This window comes from Poecilia reticulata, linkage group LG17, assembly GCF_000633615.1.
Source record: "Poecilia reticulata strain Guanapo linkage group LG17, Guppy_female_1.0+MT, whole genome shotgun sequence".
NCBI lineage: Eukaryota > Metazoa > Chordata > Actinopteri > Cyprinodontiformes > Poeciliidae > Poecilia > Poecilia reticulata.
This window is the reverse complement of record NC_024347.1, coordinates 1287693-1305669: the sequence shown is the minus strand read 5'-3', so window position 1 is coordinate 1305669 and position 17977 is coordinate 1287693. Positions and strand designations below refer to the sequence as shown.

Genomic DNA, 17977 nt, shown 5'->3' with positions numbered 1-17977 from the left:
TATTCTGTTTACTCCCAATCTTATGTAATATTCTAATCTTCTGAGACACTGAATTTTATGGGGGTTTTTCCATTATTATTTTCTGTAAACCACAATCAGGAACATCATAAGAAATAAAGGCAATAAATATGTCACCACCTGCAATGATTTTTGCATAATTTAAATTTTTCTTTCAGAAATAACTTTTAAAACTTTTTCATAGTATTGTGTTGTTTTCAGAATAGCTTCAGGCTAACTCTGGAGCTCCATGCAGAGCTGCTTTAGCTCAACATCGACATGTTTTATGTTTCGTTGAGTCTTCAACTTAAATTTCAAAGTAGCTCCAGTTAATGGCATGTGGAGGAAAGCGGCAGTAAAAGTTGTTGCTCTGCTTTATAAACTCAGTGAACGTTGTTATAAAGGTTGAAAATACGAGATCAGCATTTTTGAAAGAGGCTGCCCTGTGGCTTTTTGTCGGATAAAAATCCCCGACAGCAGACCAAAGATAAGTCGTGTTTTGACAGGGCATACAAAACCGATCACTTAAAAAAGAAATATATATATATATCCGGGATCAGATCGGGACATCCGTACATGTGGAACCTAAAGTTTGAGGCGACAGAAATTATGGAATAAAGACAGAAACCTAAAAGCCTCTTCAGTAGAACTTCTAATCAACAACTGAGCAGGTAAAGTTTGGAGTCATGCAGGTGTTTGGATGGGAAAATGAACCCAAAAACAACATCAGTGTTGTTTGGTCAATTGCTAAATTGAACCAGATAAGCATTTGCTTAGGCCAGGCCTTGTAGTCTTGTAATGTGCATAAACAGACAGGTCTGGAAAACAACTCCAAGTTACTCTGTAGAACCTAAAGAACTGGATGATTTTAATTTTACTGAATATTTTGGTATTCATGTCTACGACATCAGTGTATGTAAACTTCTGACTGCCTGTATATCCTCCTACACTTACAAGTTAAAAACACTTCCTCCAAATTCAGGTCATTTTCTCAAGTCAAAATTTTGGAAAAGGAAAAGAAATAGAAAAATGAATCAAAAGTAGAAATGCCTGCAGAAAAGTCATGATCCTGACCTTAAAAATGAGAAGGTTATTTCTGCCGCTCCCTGTCAGATTCAATGTTGTAATAAAATCTCGCAGAAAAAAAAAAAAAAAAGAAAGATTAAGCCTCCAGTTAGGTCTGTTGCATCAAATGTCAGCAAGCGAGATCATCACGGAAAAGTCCAGATTAAATCTTACATCTGTGCTTATTTTCTTTCCACATCGCCTCACTTGTGTCCAAATCCTTTAGGAGAAGAATGAAATCTCTGCGCAATTGTGACAAACACGGCAACGGTTTTTGACTGTTGGCTCGTTTTTGACTGTAGTTTTCCAAAGATGAACACAAGTAAGAACAATGTTGGCTCCAGCCATCAGTAATAAAACACAGAGGTGGGGTTTTTTTTCCCCTCTGTCTCCCTGCCTGTCACTCATGATAAATAGCAACGAGCTGTGCTGAACTCAGACAATCTCACAGGATCAAAACTTTAAATATCTCCCCCCCCCCCCCACACTAGTTTCTTTTTTAACAGCTTGGCTGAATTGAAGGAGCAGCAGTGCAAGGGTTAATCCCAACGCGTCGACTGTGCGCTGTTGCTTCTACATTCAATTACCTCTGGTTAATGCGCCCGTTCAACCTTCGCTGTCAAAGCGGGAGAAGAGCCAATTCCCTCTTAATTCAGTCGGAGGCAGTGCGTCTTTAGAGGAGAGAGCCAGGTGGAAGACGCTCACCGTATTGCCGGGACCGGTGAGGCACCGGAAAATTATTTGGTTTCGTAAACATGTTACGCACAGCGGATTCCCGCTGATTGGTGTCAGGCTGATTGATGAAGTGGGAGGCCGAGTTAATACGGGCAGCCAAAGGAGCGAGCGCCGTGAAGTGCACAGGTTGCGTAAAGGCTTGCGGCGTGAAGGGACGTGTGCGCCTTTTTGGGAGAGGGGTGAGCACTCGGGTGACCGAAGGCCTCCGTTTTCAGTGGCGCCTAAAGACATTTGTATTCAAGCCCAAACGACTTTTAGAATAAGCCTCGGATGTGTCACTGAAACATAATCAAACACATAACTCCATATTTCCCCACCACTCCATCCAGGAGGAAAGTTATTAGTCCCCATCTAAGCTGGAGTGAGAAAGTGAGTTACACATGGACTGTTAACTACACAGTGTAAAAAAAAAAGTGTGCATATCCCTTGAATTTTTACACCTTTTGTGGCTTTATAGCCACAGTTTCATGTTTCTTATTGAGATTTGATGTGATACATCAACAGAAATTTGTAAATTTGTGTATAATTATAAAGTGGAATGTTTTCCACTTTGCAATTTGCTCAGAGATTTAACTGCAGCATTCATTTGTATTCTTTCAGAGTATCTCTCCATCAGCTTTGCACATTTACAGACTTTTTTTCCCTTTTTCCCCCCCGTTTCATTTTTGCAAAACAGCCCAAGCTCAGTTTTATTGGATGGAGAGCGTCTTGCCTCAGATTTTCAATTGGATTACTTCCTCGCTTTGACAAGGTCATAATAACACATAAATACGCTTTGATCTAAACCAGGGCTTCTCAACCTGTGGGGGCGTGGCTTACTTAAGGCTTACTTTCAACACCTGACTCCTCTGTCACTTCTTCACAGAAGCCTGTTCTGTGGATTCCCTAGTGACAGTTGCCGTGTCGGTATGTATTTTTCTCCATCCTGAGACGTGCATCTTTGCAGTCACTGAACAGTGATTTCATTACCTGGCCTGTTATGCCTGGTTCAAACGGCAAGGTTTTTAATGGCCATTATGTTCCTGCTTCTGACAATCTTTAAAATAATCTAAAGAGATATTTTAGATCGTAACGTCTGTGGTGTGGTGATCTGGTCCACTTGGAAGGATGTTGGGACTTGTACTTGTAACTTTTATGGTGTCTCCTGAGGACAGTCGGCAACATTCTGTTGAATGTGTCAGAAAGCGAGGTGACGGAAACACGGAGGAGAGTTCAAAATACAAAAACACAACACAGTTGCTGTGGTGGACCAGAAAGACGTTGGAGACGCCTTTGAATTGTTAAATATAGTCCAGAAACTAGCACTGATGCATCCTCTCAGTCCGCCACGTTGGTCTGCGCTGAACTCGCATTTGGCCTCGAGAGGGTTTGCAAGATTTTCCGCGTGAGATTTAAATGTTGGTGAATGAGATCGGATGGTGTGTGGTGTGTTGTTCCTCGACACCACACGGAGTACGACAAAACCTGTTAAAGTTTTTTCTTCCCCGTTAGGTTTTGACGAGTTTAAAATCTTGCCAAGTGAGTCAGGCATTAGTTGGACACCCATGTCTATTGTTTGCGATATCTCCAATGCTCTGTTGCCGGATTCTGGTCCCCAATGAGAACCGTAACAAACCGTACAAAGCGTAACGCACTGTTATTTTTAACCTGACATAACTTTACTTTAAGGTTAAGTTAAACAGAATAGAAATGCACTCCCAACTTTCTGAAGTGTACCATTTTTATTTGAGAGCCCTGCGTCACATGCCATCGACTTCAATATTATGCAATATTATTTGTGTTGGTCTGTAACATAAAAGCTCACTGGACTTTGTTGTTGTAACATGAAAATGTGGGGAAGTTCAGAGCATCTGTGCCAGGCACTGCAATTTCCCACCGCTCTGCCAAGGACAAAAGATATTGTTCCCGATCTGAGCTGAAGCAAACCTGTTATAAATGCACAATTTGATATACGCGGCATCCCAGAAATAAAGTGCAAGTATAAAAGCGAAAGAATCTCTGCGACGCTTCTGTTTATTTCCGAAGCTCTTTTTTGGTTGTTTATGTTGTTAGACATAAGAACTCAAATCTCTTTCAGCCGAGAAGAGCTGCTGCCTGCCAGGAAGAGTAGCAGGCTGTCTGCAGTGTGACCCGTCAATAGATTCTGATATTACTTGGCACAGTCTGATCACAACACAGCTTCTGACCTTTTATGGTTTATCCCCGGCAGCTTTTCGCTAAGTGTGTATGCTCTTCTTTTTTTTCTTCTTCTTCTCATAATATTTGCAGTTTCGTATATCCCCGACCGCAAATGTCCGCTGGCGGCCCATCGGCAGCTTCAGCAGAGCATCGCTCTCTCACTTTCAGCGCAGATTATTCCGTTCACAAAAAATTAAAAATAAATAACTCGTCTTGTTCCCATTCAAAACTCATGAGGCAGTTATACATCAAACGACGTCGGCGGCTTATAGAGCTGATTGCGCATTGCGGCTCCCGAGTTACAGTGCGTCGCAGCGGCAGTGCCGTTAATTGGAAAAGTGTCTTCCATTCGAGGGCATGATTAAAATATGGTGCTCTGTGGTCTCGCGATAAGGACTCGGGGAGATGGGAGAGATATGGGACGAGCGCACCAGGAGGAAGCTGGAAGAGAAGAGGAGAGGCCCGGAGGCCCCCGGCACGCTGGGTCGCAATCCAGTGCCTGTGGGGGGTCAGCGGCAGGAGGCAAAGCATCATCTGGCTGCGTGAACGCGGACTAAAAGCCTGCGCTTTATCTCTCTGGGCCTGCGAGGAACGAGACAAAAAAGGCAGCTTCACAAAGCCGCTAATCCGGCCTCTGAAAGTCCAGGACAAAGAGTCCTTGTGGCGATGGTTTGCTTTTAGATTCGACTCCGAGTTACATGGATGACATTTCCAACTGCAGAGGACCAAATGTTCTGACACAGTAATAAGTCCGACTCACAGCAGCACGGATGTATATAAAAAGAAAATCCCGGTATCCCTTTGAGATCTCTCCTCCGCACTGCTGTTCGCTTGCCGATGAATATTCATGCCGTTCGCACTTCACCGTGACCTGATCTCGGCTTGGCCGCTTGTGTTGCTGGAGATGCTTCACGTGTAAAATGTGAGGAGAAAGTTGCAGACTTTGGGGCATTGCGTTTCTTTTGGGGACGCATGTGTGTAGGAGGGCGGGTTGGGTTGGGTTGGATTTGAAGGGGCGGAGGAGTTCCTCCATTTCTTGTCCTTGATTCCATGGTTTGGTTGTGTGACAGGCCCTGCGGTGCATGAAGATGGTGTGGAAACAGGCTTGGCTGACTGCTTTGGCTCCACTCCCTTTTCCATCCCAGCCGGGAGCTTGTGCTTCCCACCCCCCTCTCTCTCTCTCCCTATGGTCTCTCACACATTGCACCTCAAGGTGGGCTTTACCCCTGAATAATTATCCATCTATACTCCACAGCTCCTGGCTCCCCAGAAGTCGAACCGGCTGAACACGGCGGCCGCTGCCAAGGCTTGCTTTGGGGGAGGAAGGCAGCCGATCTGGGTTTGAGGTCCTTCCCCGGGAGGCTCGGCAAGGGCCGAAAACAGAGCCAGTTAGCATGGATGGATCGCCCGTAACCACGGGGTTGGTTAGAGACACAGACGAGACACAGCCAGACTCACCCCGCCTGTCCCCGCATCTCTGCCTCAACAGAAACAGCTGTACGCCTCGACACCCGTTGTGAAAATAAAAATGGATTCTATTTTCACAGCCACTCTGTTCGGAAGCAGTGAGGCGAACAGAAGAGGTAGAGTAATTATAGGAGCTGGGATGTGCACATGAATGCAAACAAATGTTTTAGCGGGGAAAATGCTTGTAGCAAGAAGAAATAACGCTGGCAGGATGAAAAGGGGAGCTTCTTCGCCGATAAGTTACTTTGGGGATTTTGTTTTCGTTTTAACCACAATTGCTTCTCCGCGCGGGTTAACGCGATTTTACTTTTCCGCGGCTCCAAATTTAATCAGAATATTTTCAGCTTTCTTCTCTTTCTTCTTTTGTTTTGCCATTTCTTCACCCAGCTCCTTCAGTTCATCCTTACACACAGCTGCTCATGTTTAGCTCAGTCTCACCTGTTTCTACTCCAATATACACCCCGACAAGCTGGTTTAGGCAATGGGGTCTTTTTTTGCAAGTTTGCTTTGCAATAAATCACTTTTAATGGGACCCTGCCTGCCTCCTCCATGCACTTGAGTCCTTTGACAGCAATTTTTAGCATCTCTTGAGATGACGGCGGCTAAAAGCAGCACAAAATCACAACACAAACATGAAAATTACTCAATTTTTCCAAAAAACAAATAGGTGTGTTTAGCCAAATCACAAGCAAATTCATCAGTGAAAAACATTTACAGCCAGATGGTTGAGTGTTGATAACATCTAAAAGTTGTTCAAACTCACTCATTTAAATGAGCTCCTTCAGATTCGGGTGATTTTTGGAGCTTATTCCCAAGACAGAATATTTTAATGCTTTGCCCCGCGAGCGCAGTACGAGCCCCTGGCACAGTTAACAAAACCAGGCTACGTGAACAAACACACTCAATTCCTGTGCATCAAAACTGGAGGGATGCGGGACGTAAAGGGTAGGAATAATTTAGTAAATTAGGATGATATGCTAACACTTTGATCTTCGCACAGACAAACTAGATCATCAGTGCCTACTTGTCACCCAACCGGAGCGCCAAATGTCTTCTCTGCCAATGGAACGATAAACCACATTCATTTTTTAAACACCAGATAAAGGTTGCCTTCAGTTTTTCTGTGGATATATTAGTATTATGAGGTGACATTTGTTTTTAGAGCCTTTGCCCGCTCCGTTCACCTCAACTTCCGTGTCCCTTGGTGAACCTTGACGCCCCGTGTCCGCCAGACATCGATCCTAGACCCTGAACCTCAGCCAAAAAGCTATCAACCGCTTACAGTGTCACTTTCAGAGGGAAATGGATTGCCACGGTGGGAGGTGAAAGATGAGAGAGACAGAAGAGAGTGGTAGGGGGTAAAATATCTGTGGACAAACGGCCGACGTAATCAAATCACCCTCATCGGAAGCTCATCAGTCATTGCTTAGCAGCTCACTCTGAGGGTTATTAGTGCGGTGGGGTGTGTGTGTGTGTGTGTGTGTGTGTGTGTGTGTGTGTGTGTGTGCGTGTGCGTGTGTGTGCATTTGATCGCATTAGCAAACCTGTCCTGTTCGGAGCAGCGTGTTTTAATTTTGGCCAGCTAAGTGGAAGAGTTCAGGAAAAAGACAGAGAGTTGGTTTCCCAGAGAGCCGAGCTTGATTAATGTTGTCAGGTGAAACTCTGGTTGCTGCCTGAAAATTGTATCGACTTCTAAACAGCTGATGCTTAACGTCTATCGTTTATCTTTTATTAAAAGTTTATATTTTAAAGAAATGTATTTCCTGCTAGGTTCTCTTACACAAACTGTTGGAGAACTTTTTTTTATTATTATTTTGTTTGCTAGATCTAAAGTCTGTGCAGGAATTTAAAAGCTCTTGTGAGCCCCCTGCTGGCCTGGAGTCTCTTTACAACTTCTGGCAAATTAGCATTGAGAAAGAAATCTTATGATAGGCATAAATTTTACAGCATTGTTTTGTTTTTTGGATTGCATACACAGAATGCGTACAGAATTGAATAATGCCCTACCCCCACCTGTTACTACATGCTGTCCGTCAGCTGGCTAAAAGCAGATTACTGCACTGGAAATATTGGAACGGGATAATAATATCTGACACAGTGAAAATTTTCAAACAACAATTAACTTCAACAAGTGTTTAATCTCTATATTTGATCAAAACAAAAAAATTGAATGTTATAAACAACTGTAATGTTTGTAAATGCACAACAATATAATTTACTATATATATTTCATATTGATACCATTATATTTAAGCATCATTAGAAATGGCTGCAGCTTTTTAAAACAAACCATTTCGATCCAGTTGCACAATTTGTCTTAAATATTTGTAATAATATTGTGATGTCATCTCATACTGGCTCACGCCCACTTAGCATTAATTTCTACTTTTGACATGTTAACGTATCACTTAGCCCAAAAGTATATGGACATACAGAGTTTCCTGTTGTTTCCTGCACAACAGGAAACAAGAGTTTCTTCTATCAAACCCTGGCTAAAATTAGAGTTATTTATGCAAAAACAAAATGTATTTCCGTTTCATTTTCCTGGTGACTTGAATAAGTAAATATATTCAGCTGGCCTTGACAGTGGTATTCCTAAAGATGCTCTACTTTAAACATGATTTCCACTTACCGGCTTCTTTCGAGGCTTTTAACATCATATAAAAATAAAATCGAATTTTTGAATATGCAAAATAAATAAATAAATAAATAAAAAATGGGGGAGATTTGGCATTTTCAGCATAACTCAGTCTAAAAAGAGGGCTTGTTTTATATACACATGGTCAGGAATACAAGAGCTGCTTTAAAAGAAGCACATTCTGTTGTTTCATCCCCCGCTGCGTCTCCTTCTTCCTCCACTTCTTTGAGAAAAAAGCCTGCAGCAATCCTAGGGGTAAAAAGTTACTTTAGCGAGCAGATACCCAAACGCAATTAAGCAAAGAATGGATTTTTCTTCATCTTGTTCTCCCGTTCACATATAAAGCAATTCAGCGGTAAAAATCTGAACCTAGAAAGCGCAAAGTGGAAGATTAGAAGTCTTCGGAGTCTCTTCAGCTCCTTCCAGGTGCATGTGGGCGCTTGACAGCAAATGTTAAAAACCCCTTTCCACTTCTTTTTATCCCCTGACAAGCTTTAGAGAGCATGTACTGACACCTAGGTGCTTTTAGAGCTCCAAGCCAGACCTTTCAGAATAAATTATACAAGCCGACTTTGGATGTAGCACGTAATCTACAGAACAATGTGTTGTGGTCAGCTTTTATACTCGTTTTGCTGTTTTGTTGTGAAACTTTGTGAAACTGAAATAAAATGTGCCCTCCCCAAAAAACGAGCTTCCACATTTGGTGACATCACAGAAGGCATGAGGTAAACTGGTGGGTTATTTTGAGAGTTTTCATTTAGAAAACATGTGATTTGCATGTTTTGCAAACATGAATATTCTTCTAAAATTAATACTCTAGTAGTCGAGTAGTACGGAAAAATCCAGTTTTTTTTCATGCCCAATGCCAACAATCATACTCATGCGCACACTCATATCCTGTAAGCAATCATTGCAGGAAATTGTCCTTGTATAAAAACTCTCCTCATTTTTAGCTTTCCTCCTAAAAATGAGTCCTCAGTATGTCGCTCGCATACTGCTGTTATAATTCTTGTAAGTTGCGAGAATCTCCAGTAGAATAACCTAAAGCTCTGTGTTTGTCCGGCACGCTCATCGATAATCCAGAGTGTTTTGTCTGTGTTCTTCTGAAACCGTTTATTGGACACCAAATCAAATCGAAGGCATACGAGCCCCTCATAGATATTGTGAGCTGGAAACACTGAAGTCAAAAAACTGATGATTCCGTTTTTATTTTCTTTTTTCTTTTTTTTTTTTCTTTTAAAGGAAATATGTGCCATCTGCGCACAAAGACGCTCCGATCTGTTGTTGTTCTTTCTTTGGTGTGGATTATTGCAGATCTTACTTGGAAGTCTGACTGACTCACAGCTGTTCCTACCGTTTCTGTTAGAGGACTAGGGACATCACATCTGCGTCATGCTTTAATGGTTAAAATTTATTGTCTCCGTGGGTGGTGCCATTTTCAAGAACCAGAAACGCATCCATCTGCAAGGTTGCTGCCGACATTACGCCACTGAGCTAAGATAACCTGTGGGGTTTTTGCTTCTCTGTTTGACCAAGAATCAAGCCTGAGATGTTCAGGGTCTTTGTCCTCTGATTTTTCTGTCTTCATCGCCCATCTTCGTCCATCGCAAACAAAACCATGTTGTGCTACCCTCCCCATGCGATACACTTGACCCTGCATGATAGTCATGATAATTGGTATGCCGTTCTGAGCAACAAAAAAGCGTCAAGGCAGACGTTTTGTGCTGAGGACTTCATCAAAATGAAATTGAATGTTTCCTCCAGGAGGGATGAGTGAAGTGGATTACCGAGACAAACTTCAGGGAATCACTCAGCCCTCTTTTGTCTGATGTCTACATATTTGAGATCTAAATGTTCCAACAACCAAAAGGAAACCTGAACCACCACATCATGTTAAAATTGACTATTCCATCAGGTTATCTTTCTTTAATAAGGTGAATTGTCTGAGGATGATAGATTATGCCTAAACAGACAAAAATCAAAACACAGAGCACACTATGCCACTAAGAAGAAAACTCTACTCCAAACTTACTCTGCCATCTTATTCACATGTTTACTTTGAACTTTGGAAATGGTGTGACAGAAAAAAGGAAGCGGTTTCAAACTCGTGCCAAACCATCAGACTGGGGCCACGACCATGAAGAGTCGTGTAAATATATGATGTAGCATAAGGCTCAATAAAAAAATAAATAAAAAAAATAAATAAATAAATAAAAGGACAAGCTATTCTACTAACGAGCCCGTCTTGAAAATCTTCTTTCAATTTGGAGAAATATTAAAAATAAAATGAACTCGACCTTCTAGGGGGGCCCTGGGGATGCAGTTTCCACTAATATACTGGCAGGGAAAACACCATCATTTGAGTCATTAAAGGAATAATTTCAGCTCTGGTGAAAATCCAAACTTCTTTATCCAGCTGTGCTTTTGATGTTTTGACTGTACATTTGCCAAGGAAAATGTACATAAAGCTCTTGCATATTAAAAAATCATTTAAAAAAACAGACTTACACTTTGTGAGGCACATGTACAGCTGTGAAAGTTAGTTTGTAGCTCTAATCTTCCAACTTTTGACGTCAATGTTAAAAAAACAGAATGATTCAATAATTTCTACTGTTATGAAGCCAAATGTTTTGTTCACTTTAACGCTGCTCTTTATATAGCATACATATATAAAACAAAGCTTCATTTGTATTTCAAAGCAGAAAAGAAACGTTGTCTTTAGATCTTGGTTAAACCAAATCTGAATAGGAGTGAGTCAGTAAATGTGGTATTTTCTAAGTTTTAGAGCGATTGTGTCATAAACTTCATCCCGATGTGAATAATGAATCGGACCTCATCGTGTAATGAGAGGCTGCGCGGTGAGATTTCAACTAATGTTGCCATGCCGATATGCTGGAAGTTATAATAAGGGCAGCGCATTAGGAAGCAATTCAGCTGAGTTGTATCAAAAGGTGGAATTGTGGCGCTGTAGTGAAAAGAAAAGACCCTCCAGCCATAGAAAACAGTAAATGACCTGACAAACACCCACACTGCACACACTCACTCCAACTGAACTCGATGAACACGCAACGTTATGCATCCTCAGAGGTACAACAGCGACCCGGAGACCTGACAAGGCAACCCAAAGAGCTCCAGTGAATTGAGGAAGCAGGGAAGAGAGGATGAATGAAGGGGGGAAATATTCAAGTGGGGAGGGGCGGGAAAACTTTGAATGCGATAAAATAGGAATTGGAGGCAGAAGACGAGGAGGTGGTGTGGGAAGAGAGAGGCGGAATAACAGGAGAGGAGAAAAAGCGAACGGAAAGGTGGAAGCAAGTGTGGGAGGAGTGGGAAAAGACATGAAGACAGAGTGTAAAAACGGAGGAGAGGCTGCATGTGCAAGGCTCTAAAGTGAGCGAGGGCCCGGGAGAAGAAAGAGGGATGTGTTCTGCATGCGGCCCAGATGAGAGCGAGGGAGACAGGGAGATAAACTGTCAAAAGGAGCCGGGGAATCCGGTGCGACAGAGAGCGAGCACGGATGCATTTAGATGTAGCCCTGCATGCGAGGAAGGAGGAGAGGAGGTGTTGGGTGGCTGGGGGGTGGGGGGGGGGGGGGGGGGGGGGGGGGGGGGGGGGGGGGGGGGGGGGGGGGGGAAGCGAGCGCGGCCGAAATATCCGGGTGAGAGCCTGGGAGAGGGAGAGCGGGATGGTGGCTGGTGATTCGTCGATGCTATCTGCACACGGGTGGATGTGTGTGACACAATCTCAAATTGGAAATCGCTGTTTCAATCTCGCCTCACTCCGCGGCTACCCGCTCCGCCGATAACAAGAGCGGCCTAATTCTATTAAAAATATCCCATGAGTGCAGCGGCGGTGGCTGAGGAGGAAACGTCGAGGGGAAAGGACGACGGAGGGAGCCGTACGATAGGAAGGTCAGGAAACGGAGGCCGAATGTAAGAGGGAGAAGCGAAAGAGCAGCTAACAAGGAAAAGAAAGAAACAAACAAAAAAAAAAGTTAGCCCTGAAGTGACTGTGCAGGAAGAAAGTTTGGCTTGACTTCTGCTGTATCTCTGTACCCCATCTGCCCATCTTTTCTCCCAACCTCTCCATCTCAGCAAATCAGCCCTCTTCATCTATCTAACCACCCATCTGCCTATTTATCGCCGTACCCATCTGCCAGCTCTTATCGCCCTCCACAGGTTACTGTTCTCATTTAGGACAGCCTCCTCTCCACCACCCCCTACTGCTTCTCCACTGTCTTTTATCAAGCCTTCCACTCCATCTCCCACCACTCTTCTCAATCATTTTTGACTCTTCACATCCATTTAGCCGGCTCGCTTTCCTGCACAAAGCAAGCCAACCTCGAAGCTCGACAGCCCCTCTCTGTTTCATCTCGCTCTTCGAACGCCTCGGCCAAGTGGAAGACTCTGAACGTCACTTTGTTTTCCACGTTTGACTACAGATGGAACCGTGAAGGTGACGGTGAACACCGGCAAAACAATCTGATTCCCTTTAATTAATACGTGCCTTCAATGGAAGAGACTCAGAAACAGTTTTTCTCACATCAAATCAGACCAAATGTTTCCCCGTTTCAAGTCAACAACATGGTAAAACAATAAGGGAGCTACAGTAATGATTGCCAAGTCTTTAAAGAATGAGGAGAAGCCCTAATAAYGTCTCGCTTAATGACTACTGGAGATGGGAAGCAGTTGAATCAACAGATTTCAAAAAAATAAAATAATATCATCTTATAAAATAGATTTTTTTTTTTTTTAAGGCTTGATATTGATCCATGATGGCAGGAGTTTAAAAGGTTCAAGAAATGGGTCAAGACATGATATATCAAGGTTTTAAAAAGCTTTATCACACCATCGCAGCAGTTTAAAAACCCTTTATATGGCTTCTCTCTCTGAAGCCACATAAAGTGTCAGCGTGCTCATGATTTAACACTGCTGGTCAGTTGCCTGAAAGAAGGCTGCTGCACTTTCGAGCAATAAAGACAAATTCAACTGTTGCTGTAAATACCCAATATAAAATATTTACAAAAGCACAGACAATCATGTGAGGAAGCATAAACTGAAGAAGAGCCACCTGTCACTCGCATTAGGACGCCATTACTTCAAAAACCACAGTTATCAAGCAAAAAGTAGCATAACTGTGGATGGTAAGTAAGCTAGCTACTTAAAGGTAGCCTACTTAAAAAAGAGTAACTAGCCTTTGTAAAGTAGCTAGCCTACTTAGGGAGCTAACCTACTTACAAAGGTGGTAGCTAGCCTACATACAGAGAGTAGCTAGCTTTTAAAAGGTAGCTAGCCTGCTTACAAAGGCTAGTTACATTTATAAGCTAATATTGTTCTCTAAAGAGCAAAAAGGCAAACGTTATAACAAATTCAGAACTTAAAATTCCTAGAAAATGTATTCCACACTTTAGTTGAAGTTTATACATAAATAAAAGATTATCAGAATAATACAACCTTTTTGTTTGTGTTCTTTTGGATAAAAGGCTTCATGTAAATTATTCTCATTCAAACTTTTTTTTTTTTGAAAATTCTGATACAGTAAAACCATATCGTTTTTACGTAAGGTTAGACGAAACATGCCAGCCTATGTCTTATAGGGAAGGTCATGACCCTTTGCTCCCCTCACCATTTCATGCCCCCACTTCTTTCTTAGAACATTATGGTCTTGGTCAATAAGCCAAATATGATTGACAAGTTTTATTGGACTGAACTAGAATCATTAAGATCCAGCAAATATTCAATCCAAGCAGCTATATTTGTGATTACAGATTTGCATACACTGATAGTGCAGCGTTTTGCTGTAATTCCATTTATTGTGCGGCACTGACATTTACTGATTGAGAAAAATGTAATCTCAAAATAATTTCAGAGGCTACAAGTGCATGTTGTGAGACAGATAACAGTTTTCAGAAAGAAAAAAAAAAGGTTTTTAGGGAATGAATCACTGACGGAGGTAAATCAAATATCAGACTTCAGGCATCTCATTCATTCGCGATATCACAGTTTTCTTGCAAAATCCCACTCGCTCTGCCTCTAACTTGGTTCTTGACAGATTGTTTGGTTCACTTTATGGGTATGTTGTCAGGAGTTGATAGAAAACCGTCATGGTTATCAGAGACAGAACTGGGGGAGGCTGAGATAAAGGCGAGTGTTTGTCAAACTCCCCAAAAAAAAAAAAAAAAGATGCTGGGAATCCTCACTGGTAGACGACGCCACAACGTGCAGCATCCTATTTTCTTTGCGTTGCAAATCTGAACATTTATCCAGCTGTGTGGCAGATAATCCCGTTCACTCCACTTGCTAAAACTAAAACGGGGGAATCTAGCCGTATCTGGTTCTTGCTGGGCCTCGATGTCGAGCAATGAAATCGAGGCTCAGCTGTTCGCAGCAGCTTGGCCAGCTGAGACCGACGATGCGAGCGAAGACAAAAGGAGAAAATTCAACAATCGGTCCGGGAACTTCTCCAAGGCGAAATCCTTTCGTCTTGCTCAAAGCGTCATGCGAAGCAGCATAACAAAGCTGAGGGAGATGGAGCTGGAAGACCGTGGGTGGCTTTTGTGCATGAAGTTGATCTACAGTAAAAAAAAAAATGTTTTAAAGTAAACTGCTATGACTTCAGCAGGCAGGCAATGGAGTGCCAGACTAATGAACTAATCAGACAGTCATTAGTTACTATCAGCTGAAGTCCGGGCCAGACATTTTTTTTTCCTTCTCCTTCCTTTGCTCCTTCACAGCCAGAGAGAAGGGGAGCACGTAGGGAGCAGAATGCTCACTCAGCTGTGAAAGAGACTGCGTGTGTGTGTGTGTGTGTGTGTGCGCGCGCGCTGACCCTGCTGCTTGTGCCGCTTCGCGCTGAAACACACAAACCGGTGTGCGCATCGGCGGTGCGTGCTTACAGCCATTAAACGCTGCAGCTTCTACTGATGATCGCCTGTCATAGCAATAAACTCGGCCTGAAACTGTGAACGCAAAAAACGAGGAGAGAGGGAAGAGGGGGCAGAGGGAGAAGAAGGGTAGAGACGAGTGGTGGGGGGCGTCCTGTGGTGGGTGGGAGGGACAGACGGTGGGGTGGGTTGGTGAGTGGGGGAACGAATTAGACAGTTGGGAGACAGTCAAAGCTGAGAGATAATACGCTTGGATTAGCAAAGAGAGAGCCGAAGAGTCCGAGATGAAGTGGTGGAGATACGGAGAAGGGCAGTTGTGTAATCTTGGGCTTTAAGATGAGTCGGCTACCGCTGAGGTCAGTGGAGGAGCTCTAAATTACAGCGGATGAATAGATGTGGGGGGGATTGTGGAGAAGTAGGTAGCCTTACGACGAGGCTAACGATGACAGAGATAAAGATGTGTGCGAACAAGGGATTAAGACAATTACTGTTTATGTATCTGTATGGCGGCTCAGATCTAATCCCTCACTCAAATAGACCTTGGATTAGGTCAAGCAGAGAAAACAACAAGGGAGACCCATCGGGAGACATGAAATAAAAAAAAAACTGATTAAAAATGAGCAGATGATCGGTCTCGGCTCTGAATCTAAAAATAAGTTTCAGCGTCGCAGATGAAACATCATTAATGATCTGTGTTCAGGTAGAAAGAAAAGGAATTTATAAAATACCAACAATACCCGAATGGTCAGGTTTGTGGGGGGACATTCGGACCTCAGACAGAAGGATAAACATGTTCTCTGAGACAGGGTCTTAATTGATTAGCTGGTGGCTACCAAGTAATCTTACATATTCTTACCTCATAGTCCATAGATTTTTCCCAGGTGGCTTTGCTTCATCCTATTTTTCTGTTCAATCAGTCTGGAACAAGCTATAAAAACAGAAGATAAGAGGAGTTGGTTAGATAAAACCCCAGAATCCAGTGTAAAGACTGAACCAAAAAGTGAAGAAATGCTAAACTTGTGATGCAAGCAAGTGTATTAAACTATGATTATTTGATGTGGTTGTGAAAAAATGTAACTTTTATTAAAAATATATGGGGTTTTTTAGACATTTGTTAGAACTGCCGCTGTCATGACAGTATAAAATGAGGCACGTAATCTGTGAGAAAACCAGCTCCCTGCAGTCTTACTGCCATATGCACAAAAAATGCACCACTCGGTCAGAAACAACCTATCAGTGCCAGGAGGAGGAGCTTAGTGCTGCCAGTCACCCTCATGCATTCTCATCTAACTCCGTCCTCCTTTCTCTCTGCTGTGCTACACATAGTTCCCTAAAACGGCGTCTGCCATAAATGCTCAGGCTAGTTAGCATAGCCACCGATAACAGCAGTGGATCAACAGTTTTCCTGCGCCTGTAAGTCGTTTCTCTGCCATTAGCATACTGAGCAGCATATACACAAGCATGATTGATAATGCTAGCACTTTATTTTTACGAACATGGATGATAACATGTTCTGTCATTGTGGTCTTTCTTACCGAAATAACACAAGTACAGTCATGTTGATATTCCTATAAAACGCAGAAAAACCTTTAGATAACTTTGTTTTGACTTTCGGTGCAAATGGAAAATATCTATCATGCTCTTTTAAAATGCAATTTGTGTTTACCAGACTCCTTACTGATTGCTTTTGTTGATGGGAACATAACGGACAATGTAATTTTATTTCATGTGTGTATCAAACTTCAGGCTGTTGCAGGTTCCATTTTATTGGATCAATGATCTATTAATATTAAATCACAGGTAAACAGAACGTACGACTGCTTTGGCTTCTTCTTGCTTGTGAATTCATTTCTCCCGCTTTCAGAGCTCCTACATGCTGAGAGAACTTAACTGTTGACCAAGTCTGAAAACTGTCCTTTCATGGCTCACTTCCCAAGTTGATACGCATTTGCATACATATTTGTAACGATTTCTCCACTGTTTATGCTTGGTCCGGTGAGCCAATGACACAGCTGGAAGCCAGGTGCTACAAGGTTCTCAGTAATTTTATTTTTCAGTTGCTGTTTCTGATCGATCCTTAAGTTGAATAACTGATTTAAGGGCAGTTGGGTTTTAACTTATATATCCCAATAAATACATAATAAAAATTCAATTGGATGTGTTGGGCTGTAATTACAAACACAGTTCTCAGAACTCAAATAATATAATTAACCAGCATTCTACAAACCCCTACAGCTCAGAGAGAACAAATTAAAAAATAGACAGAGAGCAGACACTTAACTAGGCTTTATACTCTGACCAATAATGGCTGCTTTATCCGGGGCTCTCAAAATCAATCAATATACTAATAACAAAGTACAGTTCAAAATAGAGTCGGTTGTAGCTGCATATGAGTGCACTTGGTAGTGTGAGCCAGGAGGGCCATCTTTCACAGCAGACTGATTTTAAAGTACTAAATGTGTTTTTCTCTTTCAGCTAATCTTTATGATACAATAAAAAAATAGCCCTGATGCTTTTACTGTATCTGTTAATAAACAACAGGCCCCAAAGCAAAAAAAAACAAACAAAACACTTCAAAACTAAATGATAAATAAAACTTGGTAGATCAACAAAATTATATTCACAGCCTATAGCATGAGTTGCACTCGGTAAGCTTGAAAACATGAAATAATCTTTTGAAAACTGACTCCCAAACCAAACCAGTTACAATGGGAGAAATGATCAGATATTCTAGTGTGGGACAAAATTAAGTGCCATCTCACAAAAGCAACATAATATAGTTTCCCTATTCTCATCTACACATAAAGTCAACGGAAAACATATGAAGAACAGCAAGTTTCATTTTCTGGTGTGCAACCTTTCTACTGCAGCCCTGGGCAAGTGCCCATAGAGCCCATTTCAAACATTGGGACTGCTTGTGCAAGTGAGTCTAGATAAAATGGCAGACAGTAGACCAACAGCAGGTATCAGCAGAGGCTGTGATAATGGTCTTTTAAAAAATAAATAAATAAATA

The 17977-nt window shown here is 42.2% G+C and overlaps 1 protein-coding gene across 4 annotated transcripts in view; it reads right to left on the bottom strand.

Moving 5' to 3' along the window:
• Nucleotides 1-17977, bottom strand: part of cdh24b (cadherin 24, type 2b) — a 228829-nt gene that overhangs the window by 185531 nt on the left and 25321 nt on the right. For all 4 annotated transcript variants that reach the window (XM_017310022.1, XM_008432992.2, XM_017310023.1 and 1 more), the window contains exon 2: nucleotides 15820-15891. The gene's annotated coding sequence lies outside the window, so the exon portion shown is untranslated. The remainder of the gene's footprint in view (nucleotides 1-15819; nucleotides 15892-17977) is intronic.